The sequence below is a fragment of the Mytilus galloprovincialis genome, chromosome 7 (genome assembly GCF_965363235.1).
Source record: "Mytilus galloprovincialis chromosome 7, xbMytGall1.hap1.1, whole genome shotgun sequence".
Classification (NCBI taxonomy): domain Eukaryota; kingdom Metazoa; phylum Mollusca; class Bivalvia; order Mytilida; family Mytilidae; genus Mytilus; species Mytilus galloprovincialis.
The window spans coordinates 71,795,541-71,822,213 of NC_134844.1; the positions used below are offsets into that span (position 1 = coordinate 71,795,541).

General features: G+C 35.8%; 19 non-coding genes and 1 pseudogene across 19 annotated transcripts; all 20 read right to left on the reverse strand.

Annotated features, from left to right (window-relative positions):
• Nucleotides 1-798: 798 nt before the first annotated feature.
• Nucleotides 799-991, reverse strand: LOC143084518 (U2 spliceosomal RNA). The gene has a single exon (XR_012981139.1). It is a non-coding gene; the product is annotated as a U2 spliceosomal RNA (small nuclear RNA).
• A 2,918-nt stretch (nucleotides 992-3,909) lies between these two features.
• On the reverse strand, nucleotides 3,910-4,102 carry LOC143084529 (U2 spliceosomal RNA). The gene has a single exon (XR_012981150.1). It is a non-coding gene; the product is annotated as a U2 spliceosomal RNA (small nuclear RNA).
• Nucleotides 4,103-5,078: 976 nt separating this feature from the next.
• Nucleotides 5,079-5,271, reverse strand: LOC143084484 (U2 spliceosomal RNA). Its single transcript, XR_012981106.1, has one exon. It is a non-coding gene; the product is annotated as a U2 spliceosomal RNA (small nuclear RNA).
• A 986-nt stretch (nucleotides 5,272-6,257) lies between these two features.
• Nucleotides 6,258-6,450, reverse strand: LOC143084540 (U2 spliceosomal RNA). The gene has a single exon (XR_012981161.1). It is a non-coding gene; the product is annotated as a U2 spliceosomal RNA (small nuclear RNA).
• A 986-nt stretch (nucleotides 6,451-7,436) lies between these two features.
• Nucleotides 7,437-7,629, reverse strand: LOC143084473 (U2 spliceosomal RNA). Its single transcript, XR_012981096.1, has one exon. It is a non-coding gene; the product is annotated as a U2 spliceosomal RNA (small nuclear RNA).
• A 986-nt stretch (nucleotides 7,630-8,615) lies between these two features.
• On the reverse strand, nucleotides 8,616-8,808 carry LOC143084485 (U2 spliceosomal RNA). The gene has a single exon (XR_012981107.1). It is a non-coding gene; the product is annotated as a U2 spliceosomal RNA (small nuclear RNA).
• A 986-nt stretch (nucleotides 8,809-9,794) lies between these two features.
• On the reverse strand, nucleotides 9,795-9,987 carry LOC143084496 (U2 spliceosomal RNA). The gene has a single exon (XR_012981119.1). It is a non-coding gene; the product is annotated as a U2 spliceosomal RNA (small nuclear RNA).
• Nucleotides 9,988-10,973: 986 nt separating this feature from the next.
• On the reverse strand, nucleotides 10,974-11,166 carry LOC143084493 (U2 spliceosomal RNA). The gene has a single exon (XR_012981116.1). It is a non-coding gene; the product is annotated as a U2 spliceosomal RNA (small nuclear RNA).
• A 986-nt stretch (nucleotides 11,167-12,152) lies between these two features.
• Nucleotides 12,153-12,345, reverse strand: LOC143084494 (U2 spliceosomal RNA). Its single transcript, XR_012981117.1, has one exon. It is a non-coding gene; the product is annotated as a U2 spliceosomal RNA (small nuclear RNA).
• Nucleotides 12,346-13,332: 987 nt separating this feature from the next.
• Nucleotides 13,333-13,525, reverse strand: LOC143084500 (U2 spliceosomal RNA). Its single transcript, XR_012981122.1, has one exon. It is a non-coding gene; the product is annotated as a U2 spliceosomal RNA (small nuclear RNA).
• Nucleotides 13,526-14,512: 987 nt separating this feature from the next.
• Nucleotides 14,513-14,705, reverse strand: LOC143084501 (U2 spliceosomal RNA). The gene has a single exon (XR_012981123.1). It is a non-coding gene; the product is annotated as a U2 spliceosomal RNA (small nuclear RNA).
• Nucleotides 14,706-15,690: 985 nt separating this feature from the next.
• Nucleotides 15,691-15,883, reverse strand: LOC143084502 (U2 spliceosomal RNA). The gene has a single exon (XR_012981124.1). It is a non-coding gene; the product is annotated as a U2 spliceosomal RNA (small nuclear RNA).
• A 987-nt stretch (nucleotides 15,884-16,870) lies between these two features.
• LOC143084503 (U2 spliceosomal RNA) lies at nucleotides 16,871-17,063 on the reverse strand. Its single transcript, XR_012981125.1, has one exon. It is a non-coding gene; the product is annotated as a U2 spliceosomal RNA (small nuclear RNA).
• Nucleotides 17,064-18,050: 987 nt separating this feature from the next.
• LOC143084504 (U2 spliceosomal RNA) lies at nucleotides 18,051-18,243 on the reverse strand. Its single transcript, XR_012981126.1, has one exon. It is a non-coding gene; the product is annotated as a U2 spliceosomal RNA (small nuclear RNA).
• Nucleotides 18,244-19,230: 987 nt separating this feature from the next.
• On the reverse strand, nucleotides 19,231-19,423 carry LOC143084505 (U2 spliceosomal RNA). Its single transcript, XR_012981127.1, has one exon. It is a non-coding gene; the product is annotated as a U2 spliceosomal RNA (small nuclear RNA).
• Nucleotides 19,424-20,410: 987 nt separating this feature from the next.
• Nucleotides 20,411-20,603, reverse strand: LOC143084506 (U2 spliceosomal RNA). The gene has a single exon (XR_012981128.1). It is a non-coding gene; the product is annotated as a U2 spliceosomal RNA (small nuclear RNA).
• Nucleotides 20,604-21,589: 986 nt separating this feature from the next.
• On the reverse strand, nucleotides 21,590-21,782 carry LOC143084507 (U2 spliceosomal RNA). The gene has a single exon (XR_012981129.1). It is a non-coding gene; the product is annotated as a U2 spliceosomal RNA (small nuclear RNA).
• A 987-nt stretch (nucleotides 21,783-22,769) lies between these two features.
• Nucleotides 22,770-22,962, reverse strand: LOC143084508 (U2 spliceosomal RNA). Its single transcript, XR_012981130.1, has one exon. It is a non-coding gene; the product is annotated as a U2 spliceosomal RNA (small nuclear RNA).
• A 987-nt stretch (nucleotides 22,963-23,949) lies between these two features.
• Nucleotides 23,950-24,142, reverse strand: LOC143084509 (U2 spliceosomal RNA). Its single transcript, XR_012981131.1, has one exon. It is a non-coding gene; the product is annotated as a U2 spliceosomal RNA (small nuclear RNA).
• A 1,775-nt stretch (nucleotides 24,143-25,917) lies between these two features.
• Nucleotides 25,918-26,095, reverse strand: LOC143084497 (U2 spliceosomal RNA; annotated as a pseudogene).
• Between the last annotated feature and the right edge of the window lie 578 nt (nucleotides 26,096-26,673).

The following is a 26,673-nucleotide window of genomic DNA, read 5'->3' on the forward strand; positions in this document are numbered from 1 at the left end:
CTCCACATTATTACGAAAATAAATAAATAAATAAAAAGCGGCTTGTGAAATACGGCAAGTCGGGAGAATACATTTTTAAACGTATATCATACGTAAACGTATTTAATCTTAATCATGTTGATTCATCCTAGGTCCGACGAACGCAGTTTTTAAAGCCTAGGAAATTTCATTAATCAGAAAATAAATTCAACGCTTTTTCACAATCAGCACGGACTTTTCACTGTCTCGTTTAGTTAACACAAACATAAACAGTTCACCTGTTCTATTTTTTAAAGGAATTGACCGGTACAGCAATTTTTAAATACATTTTAGAAGGAGGAAAAAACTTACCGGCCGACTGCAGTTTCCATCGTTTGCCCTCGTTCTGAGGCGACGTCGCTATTAACGATGATTGAAACAGTAGAAGGGGACGTAATTCTTTTCCCCGCGTTTTTCCGTAACGCTAAAAATTCATAGAGTTTCTTTTTAGGAACGAGAATACATTAATACACTGACATGTGCTGTTATAAATACAAGCAAGCGACAACAAAAATATTACATTACAAGAAAAGAAAAGAACTTTTTAGAGAACAGACATAAAAAAAAGAAAATGCAACTTATTTTACATGCACGAGAAGTATAGAATGATTTACAACAATGAGTAAAAATATACAATTTACGCAAACTCCTTAAATAAGCAAGATATATAGAAAAAGTACACATGTAGCAGTGAAAAGCATTAGAGAATATTTTACTGGGGCTGTTTCGCAGGCTATTGAAGGGAAAGCTATTTTTCTATTTTAATTTTCTCCCCAAAGAGGGGAGTGAGCCGATCCTGGAGGTACTGCAATACCAGGCCAACTCGTGGCAAGAGCGGTGCAAGCACCTAACATCTCACCTAGTTGCAAAAATCAGTTTAATATCGAAGTACCCACATGGGGTACGTATCAGATATTAAGCTGATAAGAACAGATACTACACTTTGATCTTAGCCAAAAGGCCGAGAAGCGATACTCAAATCTTTCCGAGTTTCCAAAGCCTACAAATCCTATTTCTTACTCAAACACGGTGTTTTAATTTTAACCAAAGCTACACAAATTTTGCAAATTTATATACAAAAAGCACACGAAACACGAGATCTTGCTTTGCTTCAAATACCTGACAGCATGAAACGATTTCTGCATGACAAAACGGGTGTGAAAATAAAAAGCGGCTTGTGAAATACGGCAAGTCGCGAGAATACATTTTTAAACGTATAACATACGTATACGTATTTAATCTTAATCGAACGAAATAACATGATCATGTTGATTCATCCTAGGTCCGACGAACGCAGTTTTTAAAGCCTAGGAAATTTCATTAATCAGAAAATAAATTCAACGCTTTTTCACAATCAGCACGGACTTTTCACTGTCTCGTTTAGTTAACACAAACTTGTACGACTTTGCCCCCCGCAGAGCTATAGAAAAACAGTACATTAACGGGTGTTACACGGACTCTTTTTACTTGTTACACGGACACTTTTTATGAATAGAATCACTCGTGCATGATCAGTGAGTTCATGGGCACTTTAACTTTCAATTAGATTTGAACTTTTTGGTTCACCGACTTATTTCCTGTCTTTTTATTGAACAAAATATTTACGTTAGCATCAATATCTTTTTTCAAACATTTCCAGTTAAATACTATTCACATCAGTACACTTTAACTTCAATAGTGGGGGGGGGGGGGGGGGTATGATTTTCTCCTAAAATAGCTATTTTGATCCCAAATTTTATGAGAAAAAAATTATTATGGTCAAGCAGATGACAAATTAATGTTTTGAATGATTCCTGATTTTTCAAATACCGTTAATAGTGCTCATTGGCGGATCCAAAGGGGGGGGGGGGGGGGGGGGGGGGGTGTTGGAACCCCACTTTTTTGTTGGCCGATCAATGCATTTGAATGGGGACATATAGTTGGAACCTCCCTTTTTTAAAATGACTGGATCCGCCCCTGGTGCTAATTTAAACAAAAACATTTTGGTGATGGCGTTGAAAAGTAAATAGTTAATATACTAAAAAAAGAACATACCGCCCCCTTTATGAAGCAAAATATTCGGTCAATAAATGTTTTCTTCAATATATGGACATGAATAGTATTTTGGACAATGCTGAAAGTAAAGAAAGGATGATACTGACGTGAACATTTCAATAAAAATAAGACAGGAAATAAGTAAATAAAAATCAAATCTAATATCAAAAGATAAAATCCCTATCAACTCACCAATGCACGATTGATCCTATAAACAAAAAGTGTTCATGTAATACACGTCCAAATAAGAAGCAAATCTAGAAGAAAATCATTCAACTTATGTCATCAATTTTGGGCGGTAAGCTGCGATTGGATCATATAGTAACACGTGTTTAATCCCGATCAACACTTGGAGATCTAGAGACGAGCATGAATTTAAAAAAAAAATCAAAGTATATTACTGAATATATATAATATTAAGACAAAATCCATGTTTTTCATAAATATTTCATTCACTAATGAAGTAGGAAATTCATTCTTTTGATAACTTTATATTGTTATCGAATTTATATCAGTGGCGGATCCATGTCTAAATCCAGAACAAAACAGGGGGGGGGGTCCAACTTTATGTCCCCATTTAAATGCATTGATCTTTAAAAAAAGTGTTGTTCCAACCCCCGGGACCCCCACAACTGCATATTAAATTCATGTATTTGGCAACAAACGCGCGATTTTTACGATTTTTTTAAGGGGGAATGGGGAGATTGAATGGCTCATCCTGCATTTTTCATCAAAAATAAAGATCACAGCCTGTGTATTTTAAAATGAATTAGCATCCCCCCCGTCCACCTCCCGCTTTCCGTTGTATTCATAAAAATCAAACGTTATCTTACTTACCACTAAAATATTCCTTAATATATGACTTTTTTACGAAGTTGCATTTTAAAAAGATTTAAATGTGTACAACATTTATCTTTTACTTCAAATGGTTCTTTTTTTTTTTATCAAATTATTAGATTCCTGATTTTTTTCTTGAAAAAAAATCTCGGTTGAAGGGAAATGAAAAAAAAATGTGTTTATACTATAACTTACATTTACTGCTTTATGGCTATCCAAGTTTCTCAAATGTTTAGTCTTGCTTAAAGTATTATTACTTGAAACGTCGTACAAGTCAGATAAAAAACAAAAGTCACAAAAGAAACAGGCCGGTTACAACCAGCCGAATAGTTTTTATACACTTGTAGTCAGGTCAAGGTCCTCGGCTGTCGCCTCGGACCTTGACCTGACTACTCGTGCAGAAAAACTATCCGGCAACGGTTGTTACCGGCCTGTTTCTTTGTTACCTTTGTATTTTATCTAATACATAAACAGTTCACCTGTTCTATTTTTTAAAGGAATTGACCGGTACAGCAATTTTTAAATACATTTTAGAAGGAGGAAAAAACTTACCGGCCGACTGCAGTTTCCATCGTTTGCCCTCGTTCTGAGGCGACGTCGCTATTAACGATGATTGAAACAGTAGAAGGGGACGTAATTCTTTTCCCCGCGTTTTTCCGTAACGCTAAAAATTCATAGAGTTTCTTTTTAGGAACGAGAATACATTAATACACTGACATGTGCTGTTATAAATACAAGCAAGCGACAACAAAAATATTACATTACAAGAAAAGAAAAGAACTTTTTAGAGAACAGACATAAAAAAAAGAAAATGCAACTTATTTTACATGCACGAGAAGTATAGAATGATTTACAACAATGAGTAAAAATATACAATTTACGCAAACTCCTTAAATAAGCAAGATATATAGAAAAAGTACACATGTAGCAGTGAAAAGCATTAGAGAATATTTTACTGGGGCTGTTTCGCAGGCTATTGAAGGGAAAGCTATTTTTCTATTTTAATTTTCTCCCCAAAGAGGGGAGTGAGCCGATCCTGGAGGTACTGCAATACCAGGCCAACTCGTGGCAAGAGCGGTGCAAGCACCTAACATCTCACCTAGTTGCAAAAATCAGTTTAATATCGAAGTACCCACATGGGGTACGTATCAGATATTAAGCTGATAAGAACAGATACTACACTTTGATCTTAGCCAAAAGGCCGAGAAGCGATACTCAAATCTTTCCGAGTTTCCAAAGCCTACAAATCCTATTTCTTACTCAAACACGGTGTTTTAATTTTAACCAAAGCTACACAAATTTTGCAAATTTATATACAAAAAGCACACGAAACACGAGATCTTGCTTTGCTTCAAATACCTGACAGCATGAAACGATTTCTGCATGACAAAACGGGTGTGAAAATAAAAAGCGGCTTGTGAAATACGGCAAGTCGCGAGAATACATTTTTAAACGTATAACATACGTATACGTATTTAATCTTAATCGAACGAAATAACATGATCATGTTGATTCATCCTAGGTCCGACGAACGCAGTTTTTAAAGCCTAGGAAATTTCATTAATCAGAAAATAAATTCAACGCTTTTTCACAATCAGCACGGACTTTTCACTGTCTCGTTTAGTTGACACAAACATAAACAGTTCACCTGTTCTATTTTTTAAAGGAATTGACCGGTACAGCAATTTTTAAATACATTTTAGAAGGAGGAAAAAACTTACCGGCCGACTGCAGTTTCCATCGTTTGCCCTCGTTCTGAGGCGACGTCGCTATTAACGATGATTGAAACAGTAGAAGGGGACGTAATTCTTTTCCCCGCGTTTTTCCGTAACGCTAAAAATTCATAGAGTTTCTTTTTAGGAACGAGAATACATTAATACACTGACATGTGCTGTTATAAATACAAGCAAGCGACAACAAAAATATTACATTACAAGAAAAGAAAAGAACTTTTTAGAGAACAGACATAAAAAAAAGAAAATGCAACTTATTTTACATGCACGAGAAGTATAGAATGATTTACAACAATGAGTAAAAATATACAATTTACGCAAACTCCTTAAATAAGCAAGATATATAGAAAAAGTACACATGTAGCAGTGAAAAGCATTAGAGAATATTTTACTGGGGCTGTTTCGCAGGCTATTGAAGGGAAAGCTATTTTTCTATTTTAATTTTCTCCCCAAAGAGGGGAGTGAGCCGATCCTGGAGGTACTGCAATACCAGGCCAACTCGTGGCAAGAGCGGTGCAAGCACCTAACATCTCACCTAGTTGCAAAAATCAGTTTAATATCGAAGTACCCACATGGGGTACGTATCAGATATTAAGCTGATAAGAACAGATTCTACACTTTGATCTTAGCCAAAAGGCCGAGAAGCGATACTCAAATCTTTCCGAGTTTCCAAAGCCTACAAATCCTATTTCTTACTCAAACACGGTGTTTTAATTTTAACCAAAGCTACACAAATTTTGCAAATTTATATACAAAAAGCACACGAAACACGAGATCTTGATTTGCTTCAAATACCTGACAGCATGAAACGATTTCTGCATGACAAAACGGGTGTGAAAATAAAAAGCGGCTTGTGAAATACGACAAGTCGCGAGAATACATTTTTAAACGTATATCATACGTTTACGTATTTAATCTTAATCGAACGAAATAACATGATCATGTTGATTCATCCTAGGTCCGACGAACGCAGTTTTTAAAGCCTAGGAAATTTCATTAATCAGAAAATAAATTCAACGCTTTTTCACAATCAGCACGGACTTTTCACTGTCTCGTTTAGTTGACACAAACATAAACAGTTCACCTGTTCTATTTTTTAAAGGAATTGACCGGTACAGCAATTTTTAAATAAATTTTAGAAGGAGGAAAAAACTTACCGGCCGACTGCAGTTTCCATCGTTTGCCCTCGTTCTGAGGCGACGTCGCTATTAACGATGATTGAAACAGTAGAAGGGGACGTAATTCTTTTCCCCGCGTTTTTCCGTAACGCTAAAAATTTATAGAGTTTCTTTTTAGGAACGAGAATACATTAATACACTGACATGTGCTGTTATAAATACAAGCAAGCGACAACAAAAATATTACATTACAAGAAAAGAAAAGAACTTTTTAGAGAACAGACATAAAAAAAAAAAAAAAAGAAAATGCAACTTATTTTACATGCACGAGAAGTAGAATGATTTACAACAATGAGTAAAACTATACAATTTACGCAAACTCCTTAAATAAGAAAGATATATAGAAAAAGTACACATGTAGTGCTCAGTGAAAAGCATTAGAGAATATTTTACTGGGGCTGTTTCGCAGGCTATTGAAGGGAAGGCTATTTTTCTATTTTAATTTTCTCCCCAAACAGGGGAGTGAGCCGATCCTGGAGGTACTGCAATACCAGGCCAACTCGTGGCAAGAGCGGTGCAAGCACCTAACATCTCACCTAGTTGCAAAAATCAGTTTAATATCGAAGTACCCACATGGGGTACGTATCAGATATTAAGCTGATAAGAACAGATACTACACTTTGATCTTAGCCAAAAGGCCGAGAAGCGATACTCAAATCTTTCCGAGTTTCCAAAGCCTACAAATCCTATTTCTTACTCAAACACGGTGTTTTAATTTTAACCAAAGCTACACAAATTTTGCAAATTTATATACAAAAAGCACACGAAACACGAGATCTTGATTTGCTTCAAATACCTGACAGCATGAAACGATTTCTGCATGACAAAACGGGTGTGAAAATAAAAAGCGGCTTGTGAAATACGACAAGTCGCGAGAATACATTTTTAAACGTATATCATACGTTTACGTATTTAATCTTAATCGAACGAAATAACATGATCATGTTGATTCATCCTAGGTCCGACGAACGCAGTTTTTAAAGCCTAGGAAATTTCATTAATCAGAAAATAAATTCAACGCTTTTTCACAATCAGCACGGACTTTTCACTGTCTCGTTTAGTTGACACAAACATAAACAGTTCACCTGTTCTATTTTTTAAAGGAATTGACCGGTACAGCAATTTTTAAATAAATTTTAGAAGGAGGAAAAAACTTACCGGCCGACTGCAGTTTCCATCGTTTGCCCTCGTTCTGAGGCGACGTCGCTATTAACGATGATTGAAACAGTAGAAGGGGACGTAATTCTTTTCCCCGCGTTTTTCCGTAACGCTAAAAATTTATAGAGTTTCTTTTTAGGAACGAGAATACATTAATACACTGACATGTGCTGTTATAAATACAAGCAAGCGACAACAAAAATATTACATTACAAGAAAAGAAAAGAACTTTTTAGAGAACAGACATAAAAAAAAAAAAAAAAGAAAATGCAACTTATTTTACATGCACGAGAAGTAGAATGATTTACAACAATGAGTAAAACTATACAATTTACGCAAACTCCTTAAATAAGAAAGATATATAGAAAAAGTACACATGTAGTGCTCAGTGAAAAGCATTAGAGAATATTTTACTGGGGCTGTTTCGCAGGCTATTGAAGGGAAGGCTATTTTTCTATTTTAATTTTCTCCCCAAACAGGGGAGTGAGCCGATCCTGGAGGTACTGCAATACCAGGCCAACTCGTGGCAAGAGCGGTGCAAGCACCTAACATCTCACCTAGTTGCAAAAATCAGTTTAATATCGAAGTACCCACATGGGGTACGTATCAGATATTAAGCTGATAAGAACAGATACTACACTTTGATCTTAGCCAAAAGGCCGAGAAGCGATACTCAAATCTTTCCGAGTTTCCAAAGCCTACAAATCCTATTTCTTACTCAAACACGGTGTTTTAATTTTAACCAAAGCTACACAAATTTTGCAAATTTATATACAAAAAGCACACGAAACACGAGATCTTGATTTGCTTCAAATACCTGACAGCATGAAACGATTTCTGCATGACAAAACGGGTGTGAAAATAAAAAGCGGCTTGTGAAATACGACAAGTCGCGAGAATACATTTTTAAACGTATATCATACGTTTACGTATTTAATCTTAATCGAACGAAATAACATGATCATGTTGATTCATCCTAGGTCCGACGAACGCAGTTTTTAAAGCCTAGGAAATTTCATTAATCAGAAAATAAATTCAACGCTTTTTCACAATCAGCACGGACTTTTCACTGTCTCGTTTAGTTGACACAAACATAAACAGTTCACCTGTTCTATTTTTTAAAGGAATTGACCGGTACAGCAATTTTTAAATAAATTTTAGAAGGAGGAAAAAACTTACCGGCCGACTGCAGTTTCCATCGTTTGCCCTCGTTCTGAGGCGACGTCGCTATTAACGATGATTGAAACAGTAGAAGGGGACGTAATTCTTTTCCCCGCGTTTTTCCGTAACGCTAAAAATTTATAGAGTTTCTTTTTAGGAACGAGAATACATTAATACACTGACATGTGCTGTTATAAATACAAGCAAGCGACAACAAAAATATTACATTACAAGAAAAGAAAAGAACTTTTTAGAGAACAGACATAAAAAAAAAAAAAAAAGAAAATGCAACTTATTTTACATGCACGAGAAGTAGAATGATTTACAACAATGAGTAAAACTATACAATTTACGCAAACTCCTTAAATAAGAAAGATATATAGAAAAAGTACACATGTAGTGCTCAGTGAAAAGCATTAGAGAATATTTTACTGGGGCTGTTTCGCAGGCTATTGAAGGGAAGGCTGTTTTTCTATTTTAATTTTCTCCCCAAACAGGGGAGTGAGCCGATCCTGGAGGTACTGCAATACCAGGCCAACTCGTGGCAAGAGCGGTGCAAGCACCTAACATCTCACCTAGTTGCAAAAATCAGTTTAATATCGAAGTACCCACATGGGGTACGTATCAGATATTAAGCTGATAAGAACAGATACTACACTTTGATCTTAGCCAAAAGGCCGAGAAGCGATACTCAAATCTTTCCGAGTTTCCAAAGCCTACAAATCCTATTTCTTACTCAAACACGGTGTTTTAATTTTAACCAAAGCTACACAAATTTTGCAAATTTATATACAAAAAGCACACGAAACACGAGATCTTGATTTGCTTCAAATACCTGACAGCATGAAACGATTTCTGCATGACAAAACGGGTGTGAAAATAAAAAGCGGCTTGTGAAATACGACAAGTCGCGAGAATACATTTTTAAACGTATATCATACGTTTACGTATTTAATCTTAATCGAACGAAATAACATGATCATGTTGATTCATCCTAGGTCCGATGAACGCAGTTTTTAAAGCCTAGGAAATTTCATTAATCAGAAAATAAATTCAACGCTTTTTCACAATCAGCACGGACTTTTCACTGTCTCGTTTAGTTGACACAAACATAAACAGTTCACCTGTTCTATTTTTTAAAGGAATTGACCGGTACAGCAATTTTTAAATAAATTTTAGAAGGAGGAAAAAACTTACCGGCCGACTGCAGTTTCCATCGTTTGCCCTCGTTCTGAGGCGACGTCGCTATTAACGATGATTGAAACAGTAGAAGGGGACGTAATTCTTTTCCCCGCGTTTTTCCGTAACGCTAAAAATTTATAGAGTTTCTTTTTAGGAACGAGAATACATTAATACACTGACATGTGCTGTTATAAATACAAGCAAGCGACAACAAAAATATTACATTACAAGAAAAGAAAAGAACTTTTTAGAGAACAGACATAAAAAAAAAAAAAAAAGAAAATGCAACTTATTTTACATGCACGAGAAGTAGAATGATTTACAACAATGAGTAAAACTATACAATTTACGCAAACTCCTTAAATAAGAAAGATATATAGAAAAAGTACACATGTAGTGCTCAGTGAAAAGCATTAGAGAATATTTTACTGGGGCTGTTTCGCAGGCTATTGAAGGGAAGGCTATTTTTCTATTTTAATTTTCTCCCCAAACAGGGGAGTGAGCCGATCCTGGAGGTACTGCAATACCAGGCCAACTCGTGGCAAGAGCGGTGCAAGCACCTAACATCTCACCTAGTTGCAAAAATCAGTTTAATATCGAAGTACCCACATGGGGTACGTATCAGATATTAAGCTGATAAGAACAGATACTACACTTTGATCTTAGCCAAAAGGCCGAGAAGCGATACTCAAATCTTTCCGAGTTTCCAAAGCCTACAAATCCTATTTCTTACTCAAACACGGTGTTTTAATTTTAACCAAAGCTACACAAATTTTGCAAATTTATATACAAAAAGCACACGAAACACGAGATCTTGATTTGCTTCAAATACCTGACAGCATGAAACGATTTCTGCATGACAAAACGGGTGTGAAAATAAAAAGCGGCTTGTGAAATACGACAAGTCGCGAGAATACATTTTTAAACGTATATCATACGTTTACGTATTTAATCTTAATCGAACGAAATAACATGATCATGTTGATTCATCCTAGGTCCGACGAACGCAGTTTTTAAAGCCTAGGAAATTTCATTAATCAGAAAATAAATTCAACGCTTTTTCACAATCAGCACGGACTTTTCACTGTCTCGTTTAGTTGACACAAACATAAACAGTTCACCTGTTCTATTTTTTAAAGGAATTGACCGGTACAGCAATTTTTAAATAAATTTTAGAAGGAGGAAAAAACTTACCGGCCGACTGCAGTTTCCATCGTTTGCCCTCGTTCTGAGGCGACGTCGCTATTAACGATGATTGAAACAGTAGAAGGGGACGTAATTCTTTTCCCCGCGTTTTTCCGTAACGCTAAAAATTTATAGAGTTTCTTTTTAGGAACGAGAATACATTAATACACTGACATGTGCTGTTATAAATACAAGCAAGCGACAACAAAAATATTACATTACAAGAAAAGAAAAGAACTTTTTAGAGAACAGACATAAAAAAAAAAAAAAAAGAAAATGCAACTTATTTTACATGCACGAGAAGTAGAATGATTTACAACAATGAGTAAAACTATACAATTTACGCAAACTCCTTAAATAAGAAAGATATATAGAAAAAGTACACATGTAGTGCTCAGTGAAAAGCATTAGAGAATATTTTACTGGGGCTGTTTCGCAGGCTATTGAAGGGAAAGCTATTTTTCTATTTTAATTTTCTCCCCAAACAGGGGAGTGAGCCGATCCTGGAGGTACTGCAATACCAGGCCAACTCGTGGCAAGAGCGGTGCAAGCACCTAACATCTCACCTAGTTGCAAAAATCAGTTTAATATCGAAGTACCCACATGGGGTACGTATCAGATATTAAGCTGATAAGAACAGATACTACACTTTCATCTTAGCCAAAAGGCCGAGAAGCGATACTCAAATCTTTCCGAGTTTCCAAAGCCTACAAATCCTATTTCTTACTCAAACACGGTGTTTTAATTTTAACCAAAGCTACACAAATTTTGCAAATTTATATACAAAAAGCACACGAAACACGAGATCTTGATTTGCTTCAAATACCTGACAGCATGAAACGATTTCTGCATGACAAAACGGGTGTGAAAATAAAAAGCGGCTTGTGAAATACGACAAGTCGCGAGAATACATTTTTAAACGTATATCATACGTTTACGTATTTAATCTTAATCGAACGAAATAACATGATCATGTTGATTCATCCTAGGTCCGACGAACGCAGTTTTTAAAGCCTAGGAAATTTCATTAATCAGAAAATAAATTCAACGCTTTTTCACAATCAGCACGGACTTTTCACTGTCTCGTTTAGTTGACACAAACATAAACAGTTCACCTGTTCTATTTTTTAAAGGAATTGACCGGTACAGCAATTTTTAAATAAATTTTAGAAGGAGGAAAAAACTTACCGGCCGACTGCAGTTTCCATCGTTTGCCCTCGTTCTGAGGCGACGTCGCTATTAACGATGATTGAAACAGTAGAAGGGGACGTAATTCTTTTCCCCGCGTTTTTCCGTAACGCTAAAAATTTATAGAGTTTCTTTTTAGGAACGAGAATACATTAATACACTGACATGTGCTGTTATAAATACAAGCAAGCGACAACAAAAATATTACATTACAAGAAAAGAAAAGAACTTTTTAGAGAACAGACAAAAAAAAAAAAAAAAAAGAAAATGCAACTTATTTTACATGCACGAGAAGTAGAATGATTTACAACAATGAGTAAAACTATACAATTTACGCAAACTCCTTAAATAAGAAAGATATATAGAAAAAGTACACATGTAGTGCTCAGTGAAAAGCATTAGAGAATATTTTACTGGGGCTGTTTCGCAGGCTATTGAAGGGAAAGCTATTTTTCTATTTTAATTTTCTCCCCAAACAGGGGAGTGAGCCGATCCTGGAGGTACTGCAATACCAGGCCAACTCGTGGCAAGAGCGGTGCAAGCACCTAACATCTCACCTAGTTGCAAAAATCAGTTTAATATCGAAGTACCCACATGGGGTACGTATCAGATATTAAGCTGATAAGAACAGATACTACACTTTCATCTTAGCCAAAAGGCCGAGAAGCGATACTCAAATCTTTCCGAGTTTCCAAAGCCTACAAATCCTATTTCTTACTCAAACACGGTGTTTTAATTTTAACCAAAGCTACACAAATTTTGCAAATTTATATACAAAAAGCACACGAAACACGAGATCTTGATTTGCTTCAAATACCTGACAGCATGAAACGATTTCTGCATGACAAAACGGGTGTGAAAATAAAAAGCGGCTTGTGAAATACGACAAGTCGCGAGAATACATTTTTAAACGTATATCATACGTTTACGTATTTAATCTTAATCGAACGAAATAACATGATCATGTTGATTCATCCTAGGTCCGACGAACGCAGTTTTTAAAGCCTAGGAAATTTCATTAATCAGAAAATAAATTCAACGCTTTTTCACAATCAGCACGGACTTTTCACTGTCTCGTTTAGTTGACACAAACATAAACAGTTCACCTGTTCTATTTTTTAAAGGAATTGACCGGTACAGCAATTTTTAAATAAATTTTAGAAGGAGGAAAAAACTTACCGGCCGACTGCAGTTTCCATCGTTTGCCCTCGTTCTGAGGCGACGTCGCTATTAACGATGATTGAAACAGTAGAAGGGGACGTAATTCTTTTCCCCGCGTTTTTCCGTAACGCTAAAAATTTATAGAGTTTCTTTTTAGGAACGAGAATACATTAATACACTGACATGTGCTGTTATAAATACAAGCAAGCGACAACAAAAATATTACATTACAAGAAAAGAAAAGAACTTTTTAGAGAACAGACATAAAAAAAAAAAAAAAAAGAAAATGCAACTTATTTTACATGCACGAGAAGTAGAATGATTTACAACAATGAGTAAAACTATACAATTTACGCAAACTCCTTAAATAAGAAAGATATATAGAAAAAGTACACATGTAGTGCTCAGTGAAAAGCATTAGAGAATATTTTACTGGGGCTGTTTCGCAGGCTATTGAAGGGAAAGCTATTTTTCTATTTTAATTTTCTCCCCAAACAGGGGAGTGAGCCGATCCTGGAGGTACTGCAATACCAGGCCAACTCGTGGCAAGAGCGGTGCAAGCACCTAACATCTCACCTAGTTGCAAAAATCAGTTTAATATCGAAGTACCCACATGGGGTACGTATCAGATATTAAGCTGATAAGAACAGATACTACACTTTGATCTTAGCCAAAAGGCCGAGAAGCGATACTCAAATCTTTCCGAGTTTCCAAAGCCTACAAATCCTATTTCTTACTCAAACACGGTGTTTTAATTTTAACCAAAGCTACACAAATTTTGCAAATTTATATACAAAAAGCACACGAAACACGAGATCTTGATTTGCTTCAAATACCTGACAGCATGAAACGATTTCTGCATGACAAAACGGGTGTGAAAATAAAAAGCGGCTTGTGAAATACGACAAGTCGCGAGAATACATTTTTAAACGTATATCATACGTTTACGTATTTAATCTTAATCGAACGAAATAACATGATCATGTTGATTCATCCTAGGTCCGACGAACGCAGTTTTTAAAGCCTAGGAAATTTCATTAATCAGAAAATAAATTCAACGCTTTTTCACAATCAGCACGGACTTTTCACTGTCTCGTTTAGTTGACACAAACATAAACAGTTCACCTGTTCTATTTTTTAAAGGAATTGACCGGTACAGCAATTTTTAAATAAATTTTAGAAGGAGGAAAAAACTTACCGGCCGACTGCAGTTTCCATCGTTTGCCCTCGTTCTGAGGCGACGTCGCTATTAACGATGATTGAAACAGTAGAAGGGGACGTAATTCTTTTCCCCGCGTTTTTCCGTAACGCTAAAAATTTATAGAGTTTCTTTTTAGGAACGAGAATACATTAATACACTGACATGTGCTGTTATAAATACAAGCAAGCGACAACAAAAATATTACATTACAAGAAAAGAAAAGAACTTTTTAGAGAACAGACATAAAAAAAAAAAAAAAAAGAAAATGCAACTTATTTTACATGCACGAGAAGTAGAATGATTTACAACAATGAGTAAAACTATACAATTTACGCAAACTCCTTAAATAAGAAAGATATATAGAAAAAGTACACATGTAGTGCTCAGTGAAAAGCATTAGAGAATATTTTACTGGGGCTGTTTCGCAGGCTATTGAAGGGAAAGCTATTTTTCTATTTTAATTTTCTCCCCAAACAGGGGAGTGAGCCGATCCTGGAGGTACTGCAATACCAGGCCAACTCGTGGCAAGAGCGGTGCAAGCACCTAACATCTCACCTAGTTGCAAAAATCAGTTTAATATCGAAGTACCCACATGGGGTACGTATCAGATATTAAGCTGATAAGAACAGATACTACACTTTGATCTTAGCCAAAAGGCCGAGAAGCGATACTCAAATCTTTCCGAGTTTCCAAAGCCTACAAATCCTATTTCTTACTCAAACACGGTGTTTTAATTTTAACCAAAGCTACACAAATTTTGCAAATTTATATACAAAAAGCACACGAAACACGAGATCTTGATTTGCTTCAAATACCTGACAGCATGAAACGATTTCTGCATGACAAAACGGGTGTGAAAATAAAAAGCGGCTTGTGAAATACGACAAGTCGCGAGAATACATTTTTAAACGTATATCATACGTTTACGTATTTAATCTTAATCGAACGAAATAACATGATCATGTTGATTCATCCTAGGTCCGACGAACGCAGTTTTTAAAGCCTAGGAAATTTCATTAATCAGAAAATAAATTCAACGCTTTTTCACAATCAGCACGGACTTTTCACTGTCTCGTTTAGTTGACACAAACATAAACAGTTCACCTGTTCTATTTTTTAAAGGAATTGACCGGTACAGCAATTTTTAAATAAATTTTAGAAGGAGGAAAAAACTTACCGGCCGACTGCAGTTTCCATCGTTTGCCCTCGTTCTGAGGCGACGTCGCTATTAACGATGATTGAAACAGTAGAAGGGGACGTAATTCTTTTCCCCGCGTTTTTCCGTAACGCTAAAAATTTATAGAGTTTCTTTTTAGGAACGAGAATACATTAATACACTGACATGTGCTGTTATAAATACAAGCAAGCGACAACAAAAATATTACATTACAAGAAAAGAAAAGAACTTTTTAGAGAACAGACATAAAAAAAAAAAAAAAGAAAATGCAACTTATTTTACATGCACGAGAAGTAGAATGATTTACAACAATGAGTAAAACTATACAATTTACGCAAACTCCTTAAATAAGAAAGATATATAGAAAAAGTACACATGTAGTGCTCAGTGAAAAGCATTAGAGAATATTTTACTGGGGCTGTTTCGCAGGCTATTGAAGGGAAAGCTATTTTTCTATTTTAATTTTCTCCCCAAACAGGGGAGTGAGCCGATCCTGGAGGTACTGCAATACCAGGCCAACTCGTGGCAAGAGCGGTGCAAGCACCTAACATCTCACCTAGTTGCAAAAATCAGTTTAATATCGAAGTACCCACATGGGGTACGTATCAGATATTAAGCTGATAAGAACAGATACTACACTTTGATCTTAGCCAAAAGGCCGAGAAGCGATACTCAAATCTTTCCGAGTTTCCAAAGCCTACAAATCCTATTTCTTACTCAAACACGGTGTTTTAATTTTAACCAAAGCTACACAAATTTTGCAAATTTATATACAAAAAGCACACGAAACACGAGATCTTGATTTGCTTCAAATACCTGACAGCATGAAACGATTTCTGCATGACAAAACGGGTGTGAAAATAAAAAGCGGCTTGTGAAATACGACAAGTCGCGAGAATACATTTTTAAACGTATATCATACGTTTACGTATTTAATCTTAATCGAACGAAATAACATGATCATGTTGATTCATCCTAGGTCCGACGAACGCAGTTTTTAAAGCCTAGGAAATTTCATTAATCAGAAAATAAATTCAACGCTTTTTCACAATCAGCACGGACTTTTCACTGTCTCGTTTAGTTGACACAAACATAAACAGTTCACCTGTTCTATTTTTTAAAGGAATTGACCGGTACAGCAATTTTTAAATAAATTTTAGAAGGAGGAAAAAACTTACCGGCCGACTGCAGTTTCCATCGTTTGCCCTCGTTCTGAGGCGACGTCGCTATTAACGATGATTGAAACAGTAGAAGGGGACGTAATTCTTTTCCCCGCGTTTTTCCGTAACGCTAAAAATTTATAGAGTTTCTTTTTAGGAACGAGAATACATTAATACACTGACATGTGCTGTTATAAATACAAGCAAGCGACAACAAAAATATTACATTACAAGAAAAGAAAAGAACTTTTTAGAGAACAGACATAAAAAAAAAAAAAAAAAGAAAATGCAACTTATTTTACATGCACGAGAAGTAGAATGATTTACAACAATGAGTAAAACTATACAATTTACGCAAACTCCTTAAATAAGAAAGATATATAGAAAAAGTACACATGTAGTGCTCAGTGAAAAGCATTAGAGAATATTTTACTGGGGCTGTTTCGCAGGCTATTGAAGGGAAAGCTATTTTTCTATTTTAATTTTCTCCCCAAACAGGGGAGTGAGCCGATCCTGGAGGTACTGCAATACCAGGCCAACTCGTGGCAAGAGCGGTGCAAGCACCTAACATCTCACCTAGTTGCAAAAATCAGTTTAATATCGAAGTACCCACATGGGGTACGTATCAGATATTAAGCTGATAAGAACAGATACTACACTTTGATCTTAGCCAAAAGGCCGAGAAGCGATACTCAAATCTTTCCGAGTTTCCAAAGCCTACAAATCCTATTTCTTACTCAAACACGGTGTTTTAATTTTAACCAAAGCTACACAAATTTTGCAAATTTATATACAAAAAGCACACGAAACACGAGATCTTGATTTGCTTCAAATACCTGACAGCATGAAACGATTTCTGCATGACAAAACGGGTGTGAAAATAAAAAGCGGCTTGTGAAATACGACAAGTCGCGAGAATACATTTTTAAACGTATATCATACGTTTACGTATTTAATCTTAATCGAACGAAATAACATGATCATGTTGATTCATCCTAGGTCCGACGAACGCAGTTTTTAAAGCCTAGGAAATTTCATTAATCAGAAAATAAATTCAACGCTTTTTCACAATCAGCACGGACTTTTCACTGTCTCGTTTAGTTGACACAAACATAAACAGTTCACCTGTTCTATTTTTTAAAGGAATTGACCGGTACAGCAATTTTTAAATAAATTTTAGAAGGAGGAAAAAACTTACCGGCCGACTGCAGTTTCCATCGTTTGCCCTCGTTCTGAGGCGACGTCGCTATTAACGATGATTGAAACAGTAGAAGGGGACGTAATTCTTTTCCCCGCGTTTTTCCGTAACGCTAAAAATTTATAGAGTTTCTTTTTAGGAACGAGAATACATTAATACACTGACATGTGCTGTTATAAATACAAGCAAGCGACAACAAAAATATTACATTACAAGAAAAGAAAAGAACTTTTTAGAGAACAGACATAAAAAAAAAAAAAAAAAGAAAATGCAACTTATTTTACATGCACGAGAAGTAGAATGATTTACAACAATGAGTAAAACTATACAATTTACGCAAACTCCTTAAATAAGAAAGATATATAGAAAAAGTACACATGTAGTGCTCAGTGAAAAGCATTAGAGAATATTTTACTGGGGCTGTTTCGCAGGCTATTGAAGGGAAAGCTATTTTTCTATTTTAATTTTCTCCCCAAACAGGGGAGTGAGCCGATCCTGGAGGTACTGCAATACCAGGCCAACTCGTGGCAAGAGCGGTGCAAGCACCTAACATCTCACCTAGTTGCAAAAATCAGTTTAATATCGAAGTACCCACATGGGGTACGTATCAGATATTAAGCTGATAAGAACAGATACTACACTTTGATCTTAGCCAAAAGGCCGAGAAGCGATACTCAAATCTTTCCGAGTTTCCAAAGCCTACAAATCCTATTTCTTACTCAAACACGGTGTTTTAATTTTAACCAAAGCTACACAAATTTTGCAAATTTATATACAAAAAGCACACGAAACACGAGATCTTGATTTGCTTCAAATACCTGACAGCATGAAACGATTTCTGCATGACAAAACGGGTGTGAAAATAAAAAGCGGCTTGTGAAATACGACAAGTCGCGAGAATACATTTTTAAACGTATATCATACGTTTACGTATTTAATCTTAATCGAACGAAATAACATGATCATGTTGATTCATCCTAGGTCCGACGAACGCAGTTTTTAAAGCCTAGGAAATTTCATTAATCAGAAAATAAATTCAACGCTTTTTCACAATCAGCACGGACTTTTCACTGTCTCGTTTAGTTGACACAAACATAAACAGTTCACCTGTTCTATTTTTTAAAGGAATTGACCGGTACAGCAATTTTTAAATAAATTTTAGAAGGAGGAAAAAACTTACCGGCCGACTGCAGTTTCCATCGTTTGCCCTCGTTCTGAGGCGACGTCGCTATTAACGATGATTGAAACAGTAGAAGGGGACGTAATTCTTTTCCCCGCGTTTTTCCGTAACGCTAAAAATTTATAGAGTTTCTTTTTAGGAACGAGAATACATTAATACACTGACATGTGCTGTTATAAATACAAGCAAGCGACAACAAAAATATTACATTACAAGAAAAGAAAAGAACTTTTTAGAGAACAGACATAAAAAAAAAAAAAAAAAGAAAATGCAACTTATTTTACATGCACGAGAAGTAGAATGATTTACAACAATGAGTAAAACTATACAATTTACGCAAACTCCTTAAATAAGAAAGATATATAGAAAAAGTACACATGTAGTGCTCAGTGAAAAGCATTAGAGAATATTTTACTGGGGCTGTTTCGCAGGCTATTGAAGGGAAAGCTATTTTTCTATTTTAATTTTCTCCCCAAACAGGGGAGTGAGCCGATCCTGGAGGTACTGCAATACCAGGCCAACTCGTGGCAAGAGCGGTGCAAGCACCTAACATCTCACCTAGTTGCAAAAATCAGTTTAATATCGAAGTACCCACATGGGGTACGTATCAGATATTAAGCTGATAAGAACAGATACTACACTTTGATCTTAGCCAAAAGGCCGAGAAGCGATACTCAAATCTTTCCGAGTTTCCAAAGCCTACAAATCCTATTTCTTACTCAAACACGGTGTTTTAATTTTAACCAAAGCTACACAAATTTTGCAAATTTATATACAAAAAGCACACGAAACACGAGATCTTGATTTGCTTCAAATACCTGACAGCATGAAACGATTTCTGCATGACAAAACGGGTGTGAAAATAAAAAGCGGCTTGTGAAATACGACAAGTCGCGAGAATACATTTTTAAACGTATATCATACGTTTACGTATTTAATCTTAATCGAACGAAATAACATGATCATGTTGATTCATCCTAGGTCCGACGAACGCAGTTTTTAAAGCCTAGGAAATTTCATTAATCAGAAAATAAATTCAACGCTTTTTCACAATCAGCACGGACTTTTCACTGTCTCGTTTAGTTGACACAAACATAAACAGTTCACCTGTTCTATTTTTTAAAGGAATTGACCGGTACAGCAATTTTTAAATAAATTTTAGAAGGAGGAAAAAACTTACCGGCCGACTGCAGTTTCCATCGTTTGCCCTCGTTCTGAGGCGACGTCGCTATTAACGATGATTGAAACAGTAGAAGGGGACGTAATTCTTTTCCCCGCGTTTTTCCGTAACGCTAAAAATTTATAGAGTTTCTTTTTAGGAACGAGAATACATTAATACACTGACATGTGCTGTTATAAATACAAGCAAGCGACAACAAAAATATTACATTACAAGAAAAGAAAAGAACTTTTTAGAGAACAGACATAAAAAAAAAAAAAAAAAGAAAATGCAACTTATTTTACATGCACGAGAAGTAGAATGATTTACAACAATGAGTAAAACTATACAATTTACGCAAACTCCTTAAATAAGAAAGATATATAGAAAAAGTACACATGTAGTGCTCAGTGAAAAGCATTAGAGAATATTTTACTGGGGCTGTTTCGCAGGCTATTGAAGGGAAAGCTATTTTTCTATTTTAATTTTCTCCCCAAACAGGGGAGTGAGCCGATCCTGGAGGTACTGCAATACCAGGCCAACTCGTGGCAAGAGCGGTGCAAGCACCTAACATCTCACCTAGTTGCAAAAATCAGTTTAATATCGAAGTACCCACATGGGGTACGTATCAGATATTAAGCTGATAAGAACAGATACTACACTTTGATCTTAGCCAAAAGGCCGAGAAGCGATACTCAAATCTTTCCGAGTTTCCAAAGCCTACAAATCCTATTTCTTACTCAAACACGGTGTTTTAATTTTAACCAAAGCTACACAAATTTTGCAAATTTATATACAAAAAGCACACGAAACACGAGATCTTGATTTGCTTCAAATACCTGACAGCATGAAACGATTTCTGCATGACAAAACGGGTGTGAAAATAAAAAGCGGCTTGTGAAATACGACAAGTCGCGAGAATACATTTTTAAACGTATATCATACGTTTACGTATTTAATCTTAATCGAACGAAATAACATGATCATGTTGATTCATCCTAGGTCCGACGAACGCAGTTTTTAAAGCCTAGGAAATTTCATTAATCAGAAAATAAATTCAACGCTTTTTCACAATCAGCACGGACTTTTCACTGTCTCGTTTAGTTGACACAAACATAAACAGTTCACCTGTTCTATTTTTTAAAGGAATTGACCGGTACAGCAATTTTTAAATAAATTTTAGAAGGAGGAAAAAACTTACCGGCCGACTGCAGTTTCCATCGTTTGCCCTCGTTCTGAGGCGACGTCGCTATTAACGATGATTGAAACAGTAGAAGGGGACGTAATTCTTTTCCCCGCGTTTTTCCGTAACGCTAAAAATTTATAGAGTTTCTTTTTAGGAACGAGAATACATTAATACACTGACATGTGCTGTTATAAATACAAGCAAGCGACAACAAAAATATTACATTACAAGAAAAGAAAAGAACTTTTTAGAGAACAGACATAAAAAAAAAAAAAAAAGAAAATGCAACTTATTTTACATGCACGAGAAGTAGAATGATTTACAACAATGAGTAAAACTATACAATTTACGCAAACTCCTTAAATAAGAAAGATATATAGAAAAAGTACACATGTAGTGCTCAGTGAAAAGCATTAGAGAATATTTTACTGGGGCTGTTTCGCAGGCTATTGAAGGGAAAGCTATTTTTCTATTTTAATTTTCTCCCCAAACAGGGGAGTGAGCCGATCCTGGAGGTACTGCAATACCAGGCCAACTCGTGGCAAGAGCGGTGCAAGCACCTAACATCTCACCTAGTTGCAAAAATCAGTTTAATATCGAAGTACCCACATGGGGTACGTATCAGATATTAAGCTGATAAGAACAGATACTACACTTTGATCTTAGCCAAAAGGCCGAGAAGCGATACTCAAATCTTTCCGAGTTTCCAAAGCCTACAAATCCTATTTCTTACTCAAACACGGTGTTTTAATTTTAACCAAAGCTACACAAATTTTGCAAATTTATATACAAAAAGCACACGAAACACGAGATCTTGATTTGCTTCAAATACCTGACAGCATGAAACGATTTCTGCATGACAAAACGGGTGTGAAAATAAAAAGCGGCTTGTGAAATACGACAAGTCGCGAGAATACATTTTTAAACGTATATCATACGTTTACGTATTTAATCTTAATCGAACGAAATAACATGATCATGTTGATTCATCCTAGGTCCGACGAACGCAGTTTTTAAAGCCTAGGAAATTTCATTAATCAGAAAATAAATTCAACGCTTTTTCACAATCAGCACGGACTTTTCACTGTCTCGTTTAGTTGACACAAACATAAACAGTTCACCTGTTCTATTTTTTAAAGGAATTGACCGGTACAGCAATTTTTAAATAAATTTTAGAAGGAGGAAAAAACTTACCGGCCGACTGCAGTTTCCATCGTTTGCCCTCGTTCTGAGGCGACGTCGCTATTAACGATGATTGAAACAGTAGAAGGGGACGTAATTCTTTTCCCCGCGTTTTTCCGTAACGCTAAAAATTTATAGAGTTTCTTTTTAGGAACGAGAATACATTAATACACTGACATGTGCTGTTATAAATACAAGCAAGCGACAACAAAAATATTACATTACAAGAAAAGAAAAGAACTTTTTAGAGAACAGACATAAAAAAAAAAAAAAAAAGAAAATGCAACTTATTTTACATGCACGAGAAGTAGAATGATTTACAACAATGAGTAAAACTATACAATTTACGCAAACTCCTTAAATAAGAAAGATATATAGAAAAAGTACACATGTAGTGCTCAGTGAAAAGCATTAGAGAATATTTTACTGGGGCTGTTTCGCAGGCTATTGAAGGGAAAGCTATTTTTCTATTTTAATTTTCTCCCCAAACAGGGGAGTGAGCCGATCCTGGAGGTACTGCAATACCAGGCCAACTCGTGGCAAGAGCGGTGCAAGCACCTAACATCTCACCTAGTTGCAAAAATCAGTTTAATATCGAAGTACCCACATGGGGTACGTATCAGATATTAAGCTGATAAGAACAGATACTACACTTTGATCTTAGCCAAAAGGCCGAGAAGCGATACTCAAATCTTTCCGAGTTTCCAAAGCCTACAAATCCTATTTCTTACTCAAACACGGTGTTTTAATTTTAACCAAAGCTACACAAATTTTGCAAATTTATATACAAAAAGCACACGAAACACGAGATCTTGATTTGCTTCAAATACCTGACAGCATGAAACGATTTCTGCATGACAAAACGGGTGTGAAAATAAAAAGCGGCTTGTGAAATACGACAAGTCGCGAGAATACATTTTTAAACGTATATCATACGTTTACGTATTTAATCTTAATCGAACGAAATAACATGATCATGTTGATTCATCCTAGGTCCGACGAACGCAGTTTTTAAAGCCTAGGAAATTTCATTAATCAGAAAATAAATTCAACGCTTTTTCACAATCAGCACGGACTTTTCACTGTCTCGTTTAGTTGACACAAACATAAACAGTTCACCTGTTCTATTTTTTAAAGGAATTGACCGGTACAGCAATTTTTAAATAAATTTTAGAAGGAGGAAAAAACTTACCGGCCGACTGCAGTTTCCATCGTTTGCCCTCGTTCTGAGGCGACGTCGCTATTAACGATGATTGAAACAGTAGAAGGGGACGTAATTCTTTTCCCCGCGTTTTTCCGTAACGCTAAAAATTTATAGAGTTTCTTTTTAGGAACGAGAATACATTAATACACTGACATGTGCTGTTATAAATACAAGCAAGCGACAACAAAAATATTACATTACAAGAAAAGAAAAGAACTTTTTAGAGAACAGACATAAAAAAAAAAAAAAAAAGAAAATGCAACTTATTTTACATGCACGAGAAGTAGAATGATTTACAACAATGAGTAAAACTATACAATTTACGCAAACTCCTTAAATATGAAAGATATATAGAAAAAGTACACATGTAGTGCTCAGTGAAAAGCATTAGAGAATATTTTACTGGGGCTGTTTCGCAGGCTATTGAAGGGAAAGCTATTTTTCTATTTTAATTTTCTCCCCAAACAGGGGAGTGAGCCGATCCTGGAGGTACTGCAATACCAGGCCAACTCGTGGCAAGAGCGGTGCAAGCACCTAACATCTCACCTAGTTGCAAAAATCAGTTTAATATCGAAGTACCCACATGGGGTACGTATCAGATATTAAGCTGATAAGAACAGATACTACACTTTGATCTTAGCCAAAAGGCCGAGAAGCGATACTCAAATCTTTCCGAGTTTCCAAAGCCTACAAATCCTATTTCTTACTCAAACACGGTGTTTTAATTTTAACCAAAGCTACACAAATTTTGCAAATTTATATACAAAAAGCACACGAAACACGAGATCTTGATTTGCTTCAAATACCTGACAGCATGAAACGATTTCTGCATGACAAAACGGGTGTGAAAATAAAAAGCGGCTTGTGAAATACGACAAGTCGCGAGAATACATTTTTAAACGTATATCATACGTTTACGTATTTAATCTTAATCGAACGAAATAACATGATCATGTTGATTCATCCTAGGTCCGACGAACGCAGTTTTTAAAGCCTAGGAAATTTCATTAATCAGAAAATAAATTCAACGCTTTTTCACAATCAGCACGGACTTTTCACTGTCTCGTTTAGTTGACACAAACATAAACAGTTCACCTGTTCTATTTTTTAAAGGAATTGACCGGTACAGCAATTTTTAAATAAATTTTAGAAGGAGGAAAAAACTTACCGGCCGACTGCAGTTTCCATCGTTTGCCCTCGTTCTGAGGCGACGTCGCTATTAACGATGATTGAAACAGTAGAAGGGGACGTAATTCTTTTCCCCGCGTTTTTCCGTAACGCTAAAAATTTATAGAGTTTCTTTTTAGGAACGAGAATACATTAATACACTGACATGTGCTGTTATAAATACAAGCAAGCGACAACAAAAATATTACATTACAAGAAAAGAAAAGAACTTTTTAGAGAACAGACATAAAAAAAAAAAAAAAAAGAAAATGCAACTTATTTTACATGCACGAGAAGTAGAATGATTTACAACAATGAGTAAAACTATACAATTTACGCAAACTCCTTAAATAAGAAAGATATATAGAAAAAGTACACATGTAGTGCTCAGTGAAAAGCATTAGAGAATATTTTACTGGGGCTGTTTCGCAGGCTATTGAAGGGAAAGCTATTTTTCTATTTTAATTTTCTCCCCAAACAGGGGAGTGAGCCGATCCTGGAGGTACTGCAATACCAGGCCAACTCGTGGCAATAGTTATCAAAAGTACCAGGATTATAAATTTATACGCCAGACGCGCGTTTCGTCTACATAAGACTCATCAGTGACGCTCAGATCAAAATAGTTAAAAAGCCAAATAAATACAAAGTTGAAGAGCATTGAGGATCCAAAATTCCAAAAAGTTGTGCCAAATACGGCTAAGGTTATCTACTCCTGGGGTAAGAAAATCCTTAGTTTTTCGAAAAATTCAAAGTTTTGTAAACAGAAAATTTATAAAAATGACCATATAATTGATATTCATGTCAACACCGAAGTGCTGACTACTGGGCTGGTGATACCCTCGGGGACAAAACGTCCACCAGCAGTGGCATCGACCCAGTGGTGTTAATAGTTATCAAAAGTACCAGGATTATAAATTTATACGCCAGACGCGCGTTTCGTCTACATAAGACTCATCAGTGACGCTCAGATCAAAATAGTTAAAAAGCCAAATAAATACAAAGTTGAAGAGCATTGAGGATCCAAAATTCCAAAAAGTTGTGCCAAATACGGCTAAGGTTATCTACTCCTGGGGTAAGAAAATCCTTAGTTTTTCGAAAAATTCAAAGTTTTGTAAACAGAAAATTTATAAAAATGACCATATAATTGATATTCATGTCAACACCGAAGTGCTGACTACTGGGCTGGTGATACCCTCGGGGACGAAACGTCCACCAGCAGTGGCATCGACCCAGTGGTGTTAATAGTTATCAAAAGTACCAGGATTATAAATTTATACGCCAGACGCGCGTTTCGTCTAGCGCGTTTCGTCGTGCAAGCACCTAACATCTCACCTAGTTGCAAAAATCAGTTTAATATCGAAGTACCCACATGGGGTACGTATCAGATATTAAGCTGATAAGAACAGATACTACACTTTGATCTTAGCCAAAAGGCCGAGAAGCGATACTCAAATCTTTCCGAGTTTCCAAAGCCTACAAATCCTATTTCTTACTCAAACACGGTGTTTTAATTTTAACCAAAGCTACACAAATTTTGCAAATTTATATACAAAAAGCACACGAAACACGAGATCTTGATTTGCTTCAAATACCTGACAGCATGAAACGATTTCTGCATGACAAAACGGGTGTGAAAATAAAAAGCGGCTTGTGAAATACGACAAGTCGCGAGAATACATTTTTAAACGTATATCATACGTTTACGTATTTAATCTTAATCGAACGAAATAACATGATCATGTTGATTCATCCTAGGTCCGACGAACGCAGTTTTTAAAGCCTAGGAAATTTCATTAATCAGAAAATAAATTCAACGCTTTTTCACAATCAGCACGGACTTTTCACTGTCTCGTTTAGTTGACACAAACATAAACAGTTCACCTGTTCTATTTTTTAAAGGAATTGACCGGTACAGCAATTTTTAAATAAATTTTAGAAGGAGGAAAAAACTTACCGGCCGACTGCAGTTTCCATCGTTTGCCCTCGTTCTGAGGCGACGTCGCTATTAACGATGATTGAAACAG